The sequence below is a fragment of the Tupaia chinensis genome, unplaced genomic scaffold (genome assembly GCF_000334495.1).
Source record: "Tupaia chinensis unplaced genomic scaffold, TupChi_1.0 Scaffold000159_1, whole genome shotgun sequence".
NCBI classification, from domain to species: domain Eukaryota; kingdom Metazoa; phylum Chordata; class Mammalia; order Scandentia; family Tupaiidae; genus Tupaia; species Tupaia belangeri.
Window position 1 is genome coordinate 9,858,080 of NW_006159630.1, and position 16,973 is coordinate 9,875,052.

Sequence of the window (16,973 nt, forward strand, 5' to 3'; positions counted from 1 at the left end):
TCCCCAACCACACACCACAGCCTATAATCTGTATTTGTGCTCTGATTCTGTTGATCTTTCCTCATTTAAAAATTATCGGCAAAAAATTTATTCATTTGGGAGGATTCCAGGCACTACATTTATGTTCAGTTCAAAGGAAATGGGATCCAGACCTTTCAAACCATACTGTTTTACAGATAAAACATAAAGGCAGAACTTTGTTATCTGGAAACATTGCCTTTTCTTTTCCCTCCTGTCTTTTGTTTCTGAGCAAGTTTAAACTTGTTTAGAAAGACTCATAACAGGGGCAGAACACTTTTCACCGCATCTATTTCAGGAGAGTTTTTGGGTTAGAACAATAAATTTATCTCTAAACAGATGGAAGAGTTTTACTAAAGCTAGAAAAGACACTTTTACTAATATGCTCTATAAACTGATCTCAATCCTCTCATTGTTAGGAATGCTTGGTCAAGAAGAGTTGTATTTATGAGCCAAATGTCTTTATTAAATCATATTAACACACAAAAACTCCTATTACAATGAGTTTCTCTGTATGATCAAAAGTTGTCTGTGGTCCTGCTGATAGTCTACTTATGCTGAAAATTTAAAAAGTCAAATTCCAGTAAAGCCTAACATTTGGCCAAGTTTTACAAAATCCACTGTGGTACGGCCAGAGGGTCACTATGTGCTAGCCAGGAAAAGGCCTAAGTTTTATCAAGGCAGTGGCCCCCAGATAAAAAGAAAACTGTGAATAATAGGCCTCCCATCCACCCCCAGAAATTAATTCTTGGCAATATTGTAATATGCATTGACCCGAAGAAACATGATGGGTCTGTCCACATTGTTTTTAAAAATGCAAATGGCAGACCAGATGGTGGTGTAGTGGTGACAACAACTGGACCCACCTGGGAAGGTCCTTGATTCAAGTCTTAATACCTCCCTGCATACACTAGGCTTGTGTGATGCCTGTAATCTGAGCTGGTTGGGGCAGGGGTGGGTCACTGTGTGGGAACCCTGTCAGAAGATGGTCTCTCTCTCTCTCTCTCTTTCACTTTTAATTTAAATAAATACAACTAGAAAAAAAAATCCCTCAGTGGGCAAATTCAAAGACAAAAATGTATGAGTGAAAATTCAGGGCAATGGGAAATGAGAAGAATTCAAGAGTCACAAGAAGCAAAGTTTGGCGTGTTGGTGTACTGGATTTTGAAAGTGAATTGAAAACACACATACATAATTTTTGAGTGCAAAATTAATATAGGTTCATTATGGAGAAAACAATAATCGCTCATAACCCAGCTCCCACTGGGAAAACACATTTGTTTTGGCTTCCATGCTTGATTTCTGCCTTCATGCGGAAGCGAGTGTTAAAGGGTCAGTGTCAAGGACCGATATACATTTTAAAAAGTCCAAAGAGGAGATGGAATTGGAGGGTCCAAGTGCCATGGGCTGCTAGAGAGAATCGGGCAGATAGATCTGTCAAGGAGGGGCAGTCGGCAGGAAGGTCCAGACAGCCTTAGACGCAGTGGGCGTGAATAAAGACCTTGGGAGGCACCAAATGTAGCAGCAAAGGAGGGATAGCTGTAACTGGTGTCGGGAAGAGTAACAGGAGCATGCAGAAGGCTCCTCCTTGTAGTTACGGTGAAAATCCTTTAGCCTATGAAAGATTAGGAACCCAAATTACTTTTCTTGCTTATTCCAGATGCCTCGGTATCTGATATGACTACTCAGTACCTGCCATATTAAAAATAAACATTTGGGAATCAAGGGTGATTTTTTTTTTTTCTGTTTTCTTTTTCATTGTAATTGTGATGCACTCATGGCCTGACATGACGTGAGGTCTGGCTTAGATTAGCCCCTGGCTGAGAGACCCACGCTAATTTAGCGACTGCAATTATGCCTGCCTCTAATCGTGTTCTGCTCTTTATAGGAAGTGCCCTTTGAGTTGTTTTTCTCCAATGGAAGTCATAGTTATGCTGGGCTGGCTCTACCTTCTTGCCCCAGGCTCCTTAGGACACACATTGCTGAGACAACTGGCTAGTATTAGGGGTAAGATCTGTGACCCTGTAGCCGAGTAAAATTAATTGGCAATGAGGAGGCTGATCCCATGAAAATCACAAGCCCCATAAATACTCTAATATATGATCCCAACCTTCATGAATGTGCACCTGTCTCCCAGCCATAAAAATTCTTCCAATGAAAGAATCAAAAAGGAAAACAAACAAACATTTTTTTTTTTGTAAGCAGCTTTTGCTTGAGACCTCACCCAGCCATTGGCTTCAGAGTAGGGATGTCAATGTCTACTGAGAATCAGAATGATCCAGCCTTTGCTTTCAGTTTGCAGAGGGTGTTGAAGGGGAAATGAACTGCATAGCTTCATGTTGGCAAAATAAATCACTGTGTCACTATAAATAAGAGTGGCTTGGGTGAGTAGGTGGATGGGAGGATGGGTGAGTGGCTAGGCCATCCTTTCTGCTATATAAAAATTACAGGAGTCCCAGGCTTGGGGTTTACATTGCCTTTTAAACCCAAAAGAAGATAGATTGTATGTTCACAATGAATGAATTCTAAATCAGATTTAAAATATAAATGAACAGTTTCCTTCTAACATGCTTGAATGTTATTTATTAACAGAAAGACGGATACGCTACATGCTGTCTTTGGAACCTCCCTCATACTTTCAGATTCACAAATGATGCTGGGAAAATAACTGTAGTGTTTGGGAGGTTGGGGGTGGGGATGGTTGCATGCTCACCATTACCCAGCTCCATCTCATTCTTCCTGATTGGAAGAACTTGGCTGGGAAGCCACAGGGGGCAGAAGGGGTGGAGGTTGAGGGCAGGAAGAGGAGGAAGTGAGCAAGGGGGTGATGCCAGGAGGGCTCCAGGAGAGTAACCAATTCTTTCACTGGGGGCAGGTGGAAGTCTCCAGGGTCATTATGGTGCAACCTGTGAAAGGAGGACAGAGGTTTCCGGAAGTCTCCTGCTTTCCCTCCTGCCTGCTTCCCTCCTTCCCCTAGCAATTGATTACAAGGAACAGCGGAAGGAAGGATGTATCAAACCCAAAGAAGAAAGAACCCCTGCCAGTCACTCCCCAGGACACCCACTCCCAGCAGCAGCAACATCATGTTGCAGATTAACAGCAGCCGTGGCAGGAGGCAAACCCAATTCTGCAAGGGCTGACTGTTTTCTTTAGCACTGAGAGTTGACTCTGTAGTCACAGGTTTCATATCAAAGGGAAGGGGAATCAAGTCTGTGCAGTATTACATCAGTCCTGGATTGATGAGGCATGGGGGAGGGTGTGCAAGCCTCAAAGCATGTCAGTCACACACCCACCGAGTTCCTAGTGGTCCTTCTTCTGAGCCCATATGGAAATAAAAATATAGTCGGGTTGCCATCTGCTACAATTAATACAAGGGAGGCCTGAGTAACTGGGAGGTTCTAGCATTCTCCACTTGGTTATCTCTTGTGCTTTGAGTGCAACTTTTGTCCTTTTTTTTCCCTTGCTTTTTATCTGTGTAGCATTTCTCACCCAGGAGGGGTGGGTCTTAACTAGAATTAAAATGAATTTTCACTCCCTGATTACAGGGTGTAAAGGCATGTGAGAAAATGGCCAGAGAAAGCATCAAGACTTTTTGGGGAATAAACTCTGGACCTCTAAATTTGCACACAGTTATGGAAAAGCTTGTGACCTTGAGGACTGTATGCTTTGAATTCCTATCTCCTCTATTGACTTGAGCTAACCTTAGAGGACAGACAAGCATCTTTATCCCGAATTTCCATGTAGAGCTGGAGAGGCCTAGCTGGCAGGAAGGTGGGGAATGATTCACTTTGAAGATCGGGATGTAAAGCGATCCACTAGTGGTAGGAATATCCATCTATTTCTGTGCATTCTTGATATTTGACTGGGAAAGGAAGCTGAGGAAATGCGTTAGAATTGATCTCTGGTGTCTGTCCTCTTCCCTGCCATGCTGAATATTTCCTCCAGTTTCCAGATCTAACTATGAGGCCGTAAGACTTGCTATCAGACTTCCAGCACTTCCTTTTTTTTTTTTTAATTTTTCTGTCTGCCAGTGGACCTCTAAATTTGCACACAGTTATGGAAAAGCTTGTGACCTTGAGGACTGTATGCTTTGAATTCCTATCTCCTCTATTGACTTGAGCTAACCTTAGAGGACAGACAAGCATCTTTATCCCGAATTTCCATGTAGAGCTGGAGAGGCCTAGCTGGCAGGAAGGTGGGGAATGATTCACTTTGAAGATCGGGATGTAAAGCGATCCACTAGTGGTAGGAATATCCATCTATTTCTGTGCATTCTTGATATTTGACTGGGAAAGGAAGCTGAGGAAATGCGTTAGAATTGATCTCTGGTGTCTGTCCTCTTCCCTGCCATGCTGAATATTTCCTCCAGTTTCCAGATCTAACTATGAGGCCGTAAGACTTGCTATCAGACTTCCAGCACTTCCTTTTTTTTTTTTTTAATTTTTCTGTCTGCCAGTTCCCATGATGCTGTTACTATGAATATTGTTGTTTTCCTTCTTACATTTTCTGTGAAATTCTTAGGAGTGATTAAGAACTGATGGCCACCAGAAACGTTAGAAACTAAACAAACTAATCCAAAGCAATCTTTAGAATCTTGTTGGGGTGCTTCACTGCTGTATAGCTTCTCTTATTCTTCTTTCGTTTTTTAAGAGGTATTTGCTTAATGCACACGTTCTTGCAGAAAAAAGATAGACATAGTGAGAGGGAAAGTGAGAAATCACCCCCCAGGAAGGATGGCCATGCTGCAATCCCTTCTCATTCATTCCCAGGATTGTGGACATGCACACACACACACACACACACCCCTGGACTTAAGCACCAGGCCCAGGTCTTAAACAGCAGTCTGCCATGTGGGAATCCAGTGACACAACTGCTATGCCATCTGCTGGCCCCACATTCTCTTACTTTCATAAAAATCCCAATAATCTTTTTTTGTGGAGGAAGAGTAGGAAGAGGTAGATGGCTACTTCAGGTGGAGGGAATGTGCATCCTGCCCACTTCAGACAGTGTTTTAATTTTTCATTCCTCTAGGCAACATTCCCGTTAAGGATCATTATTTGTTCAACACTTATTCCCCCATTTACTCATTCATGTAATTATTCGACAAACATATATTTAGCATGTCCTTTGAGTAGAATAAGGCTGAATGTTGCTTTAAAAGAAGTGCTTTTCTGGGCTAGCTGGTGGTGTGGTGGTTAAGGCAGCTGGATCCCACATGGCCAACTGTACAGTTTGAATCTGGTACCCAATGGCTTGAAAAACATCCTGGGCACAGGAGACTGTGTGCCCAAAATCTCAAGAAGAGAGTGAAGAGTTTGCAGCATGGACATCCCCCCTCACTTTCCTTCTCTCTGGCACAGGTATGGGCCCTATAGCATAAATAAATAAAAGTTGTGCTTTTCTAAAGATTGCCCCTCCCCTACTCAAGGTCTGACCGAGCTTTGAGAGAATGTCCCTTCGAGAAAGGAGGAATCAGGTGCAAGTGCATCCCATGGTAACAGAACTCTCCTGCACCCCCACTCTTCCTGAGCTAGAGGTGACTGTGAGCTTCCTCTGAAGCACTGGGAAGGGCAAAATCTCCTGAAAGAAATAAGAAAGTGAATCTTGAAAGTAATAGTAACAGCAGTGGATGTGGAGGCAGTTCATTACAGTCTACAGAAAGCTTTTATGTATTTTAGCAGAAGGAAAATTGGCTTGTGGATTAGGCAGACAGGCATGAAGTGGTTCTTTTGAAGTACTGGACACACGGTGTGTTTCACCAAAACAATATCGATTGCTCACAGTGGTCACATCTGTGACACGTATCCCAAGTGATCTAACATGACAAATGGGGACAGCCTTGAAATCTCGTACGCCTGGCTTAGTTGTCCTACTCTGTAGCTCTCCCAGTGTGGTCATCTGTTCGTACAGCAAAACAGAGATGAAAAACCAATTTAAGGAAATCAGAACAATGATTTTAGGAATCAGGTCTAATTTCAGGACTTTTGTTTGTTTCTGTGCTATGGGTGTTTTCTTGGACCCATGATCAGTTTTAAAAACAAAACAACAAAGCAAAACAAAAGCACTATATTGCTTCTCAAGTTTTGACACTTCAGTCATTTATCAGAAATCATGGGATCCACAGTTGCAGGACCCAGAATGGAGTTCATCTTTGAGGGAAATATTGTGGCATCTTCTGCATTTGAGGGCTGTTTTAAATCTAAATGTCTTTGTCAATGACTTATGATCTTCTGTGATTGTTTATTTCATTTCCTTTGTCTTAGAAACATACACCCACAGCTTTTAGGTTTGGTCTTCAGTAAACAATGACTGGACATCCTAGACTCAGCCCAGCCATTGGGTTCTGCTGAGACCCAAAGCACAGGGACCAGAAGTGTACCATCTCCCCAGCCAGCCAGTCACTGCCTGGAGATAATTCTCCCTATGCGATAACTCGCATCTCAGGGTGGGGCTGAGTATGGGGATATTGGAAAACTGGTTGATGTAAATTGATTTCCACTCCACATTCAAACATTTTGGGTTTGAGAAAACCCCAAACAGTTTGAGCCTTGGGCACTTTTTCCATTAATTTTTTAAACTGATGTGCATGTCAAGAGAAACTTAATACATTGGTTTCTGATTCATTTACACTTAACTCATCAAAATATTGTTCTGTAAGAGGTGACTGGTGTCCAAGAAATCTTAAGAGCCTTTTTATAAGCTTTTAAACTTCTTTTAAACGTTAAGAAACAGAAGTTGCAGGCTCCCCAATGTAAACAGGAGAGAATCCCTGGTGGGGAGAGGGACCACAGGGTGGTGGAAGGTAGAAGAAGATGCCAAGAAACACTAACCTCAGTCCTTCACAGAGCTCAGGACTTTCCAGCCCCCACCTAGCGATCAACACATCACCCACAGTCAGGGGCAACTGATAGTTCTACCTTTTTAAATTCCAAAGGCCAAAGCAAGATTTTTGGGGGGCTCTACTGTTGGCAGAGGAAGCTTCCATGCATTCTGTAGAGGAGGAAGATACAGACTCCAAAATTTTACTTTCCGAGACCTCCCCCACACTCTCTTTTCCTTTCTAAAGAAAGTGTTCATAAAGTGTCCATTTATAATTTTATGAAGGTCTCACTTGAACATGTAAAGAAAGTGGAAAAGTTATAAGTCACCATGGATGTCTGGTATTTTTCCCACTGTACTAAAATCTGCTTACTCCCCCAAGCAAAATGGTTCGAGAGTCCAATAAAAGGGGGTGGAGGACAGTGAGGGCAGCCGTCTGGAATCAGAGCTTCATAAAGTTCATTTGTATCTTTATTATTTGAGTATAATCTACTGAGTTTTTCATCCTATTTCACTTGACTTTCTACATTAAGAGAGAATGCCTTGGCCTGTCACAGAGTTTGTAACTGCTGTGAATGGGCACTCGCATGACTGATCTTGTTTGACCAGTGGACCTACAAACTGGTACATGTCCTAGGATCTAGCATTTGTGTTTATTTTTGTTGTTGTTGTTGTTATTCTTTTTCTAATTTTTTTAAAGGCATTTGTCATAGGACACATGCTTTTGCTGGGGAGAGAGAGACAGACAAAGAAAGGGAAAGTGAGAAATCACCCTCTGGGGGGATGGCCATGCTGTAATCCCTTCTCCTCCATTCTCCCCTCAGGACTTTGGGCATGCACATACACCCCCCTGGTATGTTTTTCAAGCCACCAGATCCGGAACTCAAATTGCAGTGTTAGCCATGTGGGACTCGGTGCCTTAACCCCCACACTACCTGCTGACCCTAGATGTGAAGATTTTTAGGTGAACTGGATTTAGAAATTCTTGAGGAGTTCCAAAAGGAACATGGAAGCCATCCATCTGCAAAACAGAGTGGTGAACTTCTAGGTACTTTAAAAAACTCATCTGCTACCATTATTATTTATTTTTTTAAGAGAGAATTTTGCTATAGGGTGTGTGTGCTTGTCAGAGAGAGAGTGACAGAAAGCAAGAAATGATCCCCAGGGAGGGTGGCCACATACAATCTCTTCGCCTCCATTCTTCTCTCTGGATTTTGGGCATGCATGCACATGTGCCTAGCATGAGTTTTAAGCTGCCGGATCCAGGACTTGAACCTCAGTCACCTATGTGGGAGTCCAGCAATGTAACCATTACACTATCTGCTGGTCCCATCTGCTACTGTTATGAAAGTGTTTCTTTTCTGGATAAAATTGCAAATAGTATATTACTCTTTTATTTCCCCAACTACACTATTCATTTCACTATAAATTGTTTTATTTCTTGCTTAGAGAAAAAGCTAATGTTATATATATCTTTATAACTGCTGCTCCTTTAAAAAAAAAAAAACAACTCTTTGAATGATTAATTTTATGGCATCCTCATAAGCCTCAGTGTGGGGTGTGCGTTGTATTGTCCTGGCGCATCAGTACTGCTCTCCAGTGTTGCAGTTGTGTAACTTGAATTGTTACTTAGCAAAGGACATTCTGGTCCATGAAAGATAAGGCTCTGCATATTTTCAGCAAAGTTATTTTTTTTCCTTCTTGGGCCAGAGTTTCTATTTTAAAAACTATCCATCGATGTTAACATAGTTGACATTATTGAATCATTTCTTTCAGTTAGATATATGGTAATTCTATCTGTCAAGGTTGCCCTGTCCTATAGCTGAGAAAACTGTGACTTAGAAAAGTCACAGCTTTGACTTGAAGGAGCCAACAGGTGACATGGTGTTTAGTTGCTGAGTCCCACATAGCTGTGTGGTTCAAGTCTGGACTTGGCAGCTTGGAAATCACACGGATGCATATGCATGTGTGCTCAGAATCACTAGAGGAGACTAGAGAAGGGATTACAGCGTGGCCAGCCCCTCTGAGGTGTGATTTCTCGCTTTTCCCCCCTCTCTTTCTGTCTCTAGTGAGTGCGCATGCTCTATAATTCTCGCTTTCCCCCTCTCTCTCTCTGTCTCTAGTGAGTGCGCATGCTCTCCAGCAAACCATGAGGATGCATTTTTCTATGCTTCTCTACGCAAAAATGCATCATGACAATCAAATAAAAAGAAAAGTCACTCGAGGACAAGGCATGACAGTGTGGGCAGCAGGGGGATGCTGCAGGACGCTGGAGGTCACGTGGGAAGGGCCCGGATTTGTCCCTGGTCTGTGTGAACACACTAGGCTCTCCATGTCCATGGTCCTTGTTGGTGGCAGGACTGCAGGATTAGAGCATGAAAATCCCTATTGAGGGTAACTCCCTTTCTCTATCTCTCAGAAAAAGAATAAATCTAGAGAAGAAAAGTCTTTTGATACAAATATTAATGAGACAGATTGGTATAGCTATTGCAGTGCCAGGTTACCTGAGAATGTTGGTTGGACAGTCTCCTTGCAATGATGTTTTTGTTAGGGACCCAGTAACAGACGGAGGCCTCTGGATTGCTAAACGGCAATGTGCATGTGTTCTTTGACATCAGATTTGTTTTTAAGTTTATAGGAGTGATTCTTATACCCAGAGGCATATTTGCTCATCTCTCTTCCATATGTCACTACTATTTGTTCATTGATTCATTCACTTAATGAATGCTGACTCTTAGCTAGATAAGGCTGGAAACAGAAAGATAAAAAAGATGAGCCACCTGGCTTTGAGTAAATAACCCAGTAGGGGAAATACTGGAGAAGTAATTAGAAAACCACGTTAGAATATGTAACTGTGGCTACCATGCGGCACAGTAGACTGCCAGAATGTTCCTCCGTGTAATGGTAACTTTGTATTGCTGCCTGACATCTCCCCTCTCCCCGTCCATCTTCCTCATCTTCCTCCTGCTCCTGCCTCTGGCAACCGTCACTGAGCCCCACTCAAATGACAATGGTTGATAATAATGAATCGTATATTTCCAAATAGCTAAAAGAGAGGATTTTAAATGTTCTCACCACCAAAACATAATAACATTTTGAGGTGGTAAATACATTAAGTGCTCTGATTTGATTGTTCTACAATATTGCATGTATTAAAATATTACTTTGTACTCCATAAATGCAGGTGATTATTGTTTGCCAATTAAAAATAAAATTAAAAAAATTTTGCAAGAAGGCTCACCTAGGTATTTTGCAGATCCCTTCACTTTATCAGTTGACGTCTAACTGGGACATCATTTCCTATGTAGGAAATGATTGTAACATTTTCCTGGGAATGTGAAAAGCTAGGTACCTTAATAATATGGACAGACCCTCTGGAGCTCACCTCTTTCCTGTCCTTTAGTCTTTATCTGAGGTAACTTTTAAAATTTAACCACAAAACGGCCACTTAGTTCAATTCAAACTACGAGTCCTCATTCTGGAAATAGGCAAATCATACCAACAGGTAAACTTTCTTTTCAATTCCTTCATGAGTGTCAGTCACCAGGAGAAGGAAGAGTCAAATTCAAACTTTTAAACCTTTATTTTGAACAGTGTTTTTTATTCTGGTTAGATTTATAATCTGTATGTCTGCTTATAGCAATGGCAGTAACTTCATTCCCAAATTGCTATTTTCTTTATGGACCGTTAAACCAGCAGAAAGCACTAATTAAATGATCATTAGCTTGAGGGTGAATGCTTACACTTAGATTTACATGTTGCCTTTTATATTCAAAGAACTGCTTAAGCATCGACTAATTAATCTGCAAGTGAAGAATTCTTCCAGCGTTACTCTATAATTAGACAATCTCAGGAGGAAACAAGAGGGTTGCCAAGGGGGAGTCAGATGGTTTTGCAGGTCCCTATGTCATTTATTTTTTTCATACAGCAGCCAGATCTGAATCCAATTGCCAAGTCATTACTCTTATTTACACATAAAGTCTTCTTTAAGAAAACAAAGGTGTATAGCCCATGAGGAGTCAGAATGAAAAACAAATGAATAACCAAGACTATTGTCTTTTATCTGTCTTTGAGTTTTTTTTCCCCTTTATTCCCTCTACATGGAGAATTTATGCATCCTGTCCATGATAGACTGTGGTTTATCTCTTTTCTTCACCAATGTAACCTTGTCTGCAGAAGTTGTTGCTGTATATGTGCGAAGTTGGGGTGGGGGAAGTTTGAGTAGAGTATTAATATTTTCTTTAGGCTTTGCTTTTCTGGGTGGCGAGGATTTCAGATTAGATAGATTCTAAATACATATCGAGGAACGGATGGAATTTTACAAATAGTTTTGGGAAGCTTATTTGTGACCATCAACATCATTCATTCATTCATTCATCGGTTGCTGGAAATCCCTTTGGTATAATGATGGATACAATGAAGTAGAATGTATCTGCATAAACTCATGCCAAACTTGTAATAAAACAACGGTCATGAATGGTAACCAAAACATGATCTTCCACTCAGCAATCTTATCTGTATGTATGAGTTGGTGGGGGTGTAATATTAAAATGTGTAACCTCTGTGGCCAAATGGTTGTTTACTAAACCTTCTCGAAAGCATAGCTAGTCTTCTTAGCTTCAAGGACTAGAGGGTTGTAATAATAAATAACTTCGATGTAAGTTTCTGTTTTTGGTTGGTTTCAAACAAACTTGTATGGAATGCTAAATTTTCTATAATTCAGAAAGTAGCTTGTATTTGAAAATAAAATGTTTGTAAGGATACTTTCCTATTCATTCTTTTAAAAGCATGTAGCTCAGTACTGATTTAAATTAACTTCCCTTCTCCCTGTCACCTAATCACAGTAAATTAAAGTGACGATCTGTTTTTAAATTAGAACTTAGTAAGTGGATGTCATTGAGAGTAGTAACTAAATTTTTCTCAGTATGAGTATGCAGCTTCCAACCTGTCAAGGCAAGCATAGATTTACCATGCCACACAAGCATTCTGCTATAAAATTTGGAAAGCTGGGATTGTTACAAGAGCTAGAAAACACAGATTGGACTCAGTTGGACAAAGATAAACAGAAAACATGCTTTTTTTAAAAAATGAAATAAGAGATTAAGTGAGTTGATGGACTGAAGCCTAGACATCCACACAAGCCAGAGTGGAACATTATTGACTAGAATGTATTTGATATTGAAGAGAATGACTTTCTCCAAAATCCCACACTTTTAATTTGAATTAAATAGTCTTCATAAGCTCAACAACTACTGGAACTTCGAAATCTAAATCAAAACACCATAGCTTTTGTTCACCACTTTTGTAATTTTCAAATGATCATATTTAAAACCTTAATCATCTTACACGTAGGGATATTTCTGTTTGTTTTCATTTGTGAGACATGTCCACAGACAATATGACTCATGAAAAACAGAATCAGACTAAAATTCCAATTGATCCTATTCCTCAGTCAAATCAAGAAAGTCAGATTTGAGGACCAGCAGGTGGCGTGGTGGTTAAGGTGCTGGACACTCCTATATGGCTGATCGTGGTTCAAGTCTCAGACCTAGTGGCTTGCTTTCTCACTTTCTCTCTCTCTCTGTTTCTCTCTGATCAAATTAAAAGAAATGAATGAATACATAAAATTAAATAAGCAATTATTTTAAAAAAAGAAAGTTTTGCCTTGGGATTTTAGAGTGTTCCCAAGTAGCTTCTAAATTGATGCAGTGTTGGGACTCACAGAAGGCATAATGGTTACATCACTGGACTCCCATGTGGCCGGCTGTAGTTCGAGTCCTGAACCCAGAGGTTTGAGACTCACAACAGGTGCATGTGTGCGTATGCGCCCAAGATCCTGAGAGGAGAATGGAGGAAAAGGAATTGCTGTGTGGCCATCCCACCTAGGGGGGGTCATGATTTCTCGATTTCTCTCTTTCTGTCTCTCTCTCTCCAGCATCACATGTGCCCTATAGCAAAAATCTCTCTTAAAAAATATATATATATATACATGCACATATATATATATACACACACACATATATGTATATATATATATATATATATATATATATATATATATACTTAGTGTTCATCTTGTAGCTATAATCACGGATTTCTTTTGAAGTGTACTTAAACTCTTACCTAAGTAAATCCATTCAGTGGCACTATTTCAGAGATTGGAAAACTCTGCCAGGTGAACCTTTCTTTCTGGACATCCTTATCACTTGGAGTATGGCTGCTTCAGTTCATACTGTCCATGGGTCTGGCTTGTTTGATGGTGGCAGTACGACAAGTGGCACCGTGTGGAAGTACATTGGGGAGTATGAAGGAGCCAAGAAAATGCCCTTCCAGAGTTGATGGTGGCTTTTGAAATTTTAATTCATGGGAAGTCACTGTTGGCTAAGACCTCTTTCTAGAGGAAAATAAAAACACAGCATAATAGAACTCCTTAGGAAATCCACTCTTGGTTCCTCTCAGAGCTGCTCATGCTAATGTCACCATTCTGCTTCCCTAAAGATAGAAAGACACTGGTTAGACATACAAAAGGGCTGTTAAATAACATTTTGGATTATGCTCCAAATCTCTTGGAAGTACATCAACAATAGAATAGAAAAATGACATCATCAACAACAGAGAAACACAGTATGGGAGAAAATTAAGCTCTCTGTAACTCATTCCCTGAGGTGCTACAACTTTCTCCCATAGAAGGCTACTTTATATCTTTCTCATAATCACAATGGCCAACACATATTAAACCCTTTCTATGTCACAGATGATTTTTAAGCACTTTTAGGCTAAATGTGTGATAATTCATGAAACCTAAGGAACCTGGAAGTAGCTACTGTTGGTTTCCCCAGTTTACAGATGCGGACACAGAGAAAACAGATGGAGAAACTTACCCAAGGCAAAAGCTATTCCGTAGGAGGCAGGCTGCAAATCAAAGATAGTTGACCTCCTTCAGTCTAACGTTCCTCATCTGCAAAATGGGCTAGTAGCAACTACTCAGCTAGCTCACAGAGCTATGGAAGGAATGAAGTGATTTGGTACCCATGAAAACATATTGCCAGCTTTCAAGAGCTAGGCAAATGTGCACTCTTTCTTCTTTTACCACATTTTTATTTGCTCACTTGTGCTGTGTAGTCTGAAACAGCAAACGTTTTCAGAGATAATAGGGCTACCCTAAGTAGGTTCCCTCTATAATCAAAGACACAAAGCCTTATTTTCTTGGAGTCGTCGGCTTGGGGATAAAATTTAAAGCAAAGAATTGTCCCAATCTTCTCAGGTCAGTGGTAGCTCCACCTTTCCTCCCCTTTCAAATAGCACTTGTTGCTAGGAGACACAAAACACAAAATGAGGTCCCAAGCATCAGTGTCCTGCAGTACAAAAGTGGACCATGCCGCTTTGAAGATGGGAATCAGATGATAAAGGTTAGGCAAGGATTGAGTTACCATTATGCGGCCTCAAACTGCAAGTTAATTAGAATTCAGGCCTGTTTCTAAGAAGCCAGCTAAACAACGATGTCCTTAGAACACAAAATAAAAGGAATTGAACATTTGCGTGTGGGTTAGCTTTGGCTTAGAAAGCTCAGCAGAGGTGGCCGGTGCACACTGTGTAAATTATTTACTATTCTGCAGCCTCTGGTGAGCACACACCCTCATGACACTCACTGATTAATGGAGGCGAGGTATGCACACTGACATTGGCATCAGAGCTCCAAAAGCATTAGAAATTTCACCAGGTGTGGCTAGTTTATTTTCAGGTGTGGACAGGATGGTCATTAAAAACAGAACTGGCTTTGGTCTCCTACCTAAACTCAACACCTCCACTGCCCCACCCCTGGCAACATTTTGTGCTTGCAGAGTCTGTCTTTTCCTTGTTGGGCATGCAAACCTTCACTCATCAGAGGCCCAGAGTACTTTGGAAGGCTCCGATGTGTCAGTATCGGTAAACTAATGGAAGCCATGTGTTCACTGAATGGAAAAAAGCTGGCATTTTAAAGATCCAGACATGTTTTGTTGTAAATGGGTCTAAAACAGTGACTTTCTCCTCCCTCCCCTCTTAGTAAGATGTCGGCCACCCTGTTGGTTAACTGTTGATCATTCTATTTCCAATGACTTCACTCCTAAACATGAAAGGCTCATTTTCCAAGGGCAAGGGAAGCAGCTAAGAATTGTTGAATATATATTAGGTGCAATGCAAGTTAGTAATGTAATGATCACATGCACTGTATTTGTGCTGGGATAAACCATGTTGTATGCTGTAAAGATGTGTAGTGATTAAATGTAAATTATATATACAACGATCACAATGATTACATCAACTATTCTCACTTACCTGTTAAGAGTTCTACCTTGACTGATTTATTTAATCCTGACCTCCAAACAGGAAGTAGGTATGGTCATCCCCATGTTATGGAAAGAGCACCCTTTCTTGGGAGGGTTGAGTAGTAAGTTTGGTGGTAGACAGGAGTAGGGTTGGAGAGTTACAATACTTTATATTCTTTTTCTTTCTCCCATGGCACAATAACTCAGAAGGATAGGAATTAATGCTGCTAAATTTATGACTAAGAAAGATGAGATTTTGAGAGTTGAGTGATTAGAGAGAGACAGATGGACAGGCAGTAGGGCGAGGACAGTAATCTTCAGTGCTTGCCCCTCAAATGTCTTAATCCTTCCCAGCAAAGGAGAAAGTAGTCCTCCCTGAAGTGGGTAAATGCAAGCAGGATGATTCTATAATCCTCCTCCTATTTCAGACCCCAAGATTGCTACTCGTACCCCTTTGCCTTCCACCTCAATGCCAACTAATAAGGATCTGTATTCTTTTAAATTTACATATATTATGTCAATATTAAATAATAATATTATAATTACTAAATATGTGCATATTTGTGGGGTACAATATGTTTTTTTAGTATAAGAATATAGGGCTAGTCCCACAGCCTAGAGGTTAAGGAAACTGGATCACTACATGGCTAACTGTATGATTCAGTCTCAGTACTGGTGGCTTGAAAAACACACTGAGTGTGTGTGTGTGTGTGTGTGTATGCATGAGTGCATGCACACACGTGTGTATAGGTGTGCATGTCCCAAGTCTCAACAAAATGGCAAAAAAGAGATTTCAGCATGACCACACTCCGTGACTAGGAGAAGGCCTGCCTTTTCCCTCTCTTTGTCTTTCTGTTGCTCTTTCTCTGGTGATCACACATACCCTCTGACAATTAAAAATAAATACACTGGATAATGATTAAATTAGAGTAATTAGTATATATCCTGATACCAAGACCAAAGACACAACAGTGAAGGAAAACTACGGAGCAATATCCCTAATGTACACTGATTGGAAAACTCTCAACAAAATGCTAGCAAGTAGCCTCCAATAACACATCAGAAAGACTGTATGCCACGACCATGGGTTTATCTCAGGGGTACAATCTGCAGTAGAAGATGGGCTTATAGCTGTTTCCAGTCTAGACTCCATGCTGCTTTCTTAGAGGGTTTCATAATCAACCTTGGCATCTGCATTGTCTTCATTAAGGGGCCTTGTGGCTCTTGGCATGAGTATGACTTGAAGCATGGAGCTGATCCCCTGGCTCCTAGCTCCCCTTTCTGTAACCTCCACCCAGTTCTTCCTGTTGACCATCTCTTTGCACATTGATCAGTGCTGGAGAGTAGGCTAAGAGTGGACCCTGTAGGAGCCAAGGGATCAAAAGGCTACCAATTAAGAGGTCAAGTGAAACTTGAGGGTCCTCTGTGGGTTTTGTCCTTTCCCACTAGCCTGTGGGACACCCCACTTTTCTGCAAATGCCTAGTTATAAAAGCAAATGGCTCTTCCAAGTAGCAGTCTGCTCTCCAGCCTCCTCCTGGCTACCCTGTAAGGCTCCCAGTCTCACAAGCTTGAAAGGCCCTCTTTGCCCCATCTCCTCCTTGGAGATGAAAGGCTGGGTCTGAAAGGTCAGTTCTGATGATTCTGGGCCCTTTAATTAAAGTCACCTGAATCACTCACTTCTGTATTGCAGTCATCCTAAGGCCTGGTTTCGCTCCGATATATCTCCCAAAGGAGTAACTTTGACATTTCTTCAAAACTTGGCTGCAAACTGAGCTGTTTTCAAAAGTAAGGTCTGATTTAAAATTTTAAAAAAGTACTTCCTTCTTTTC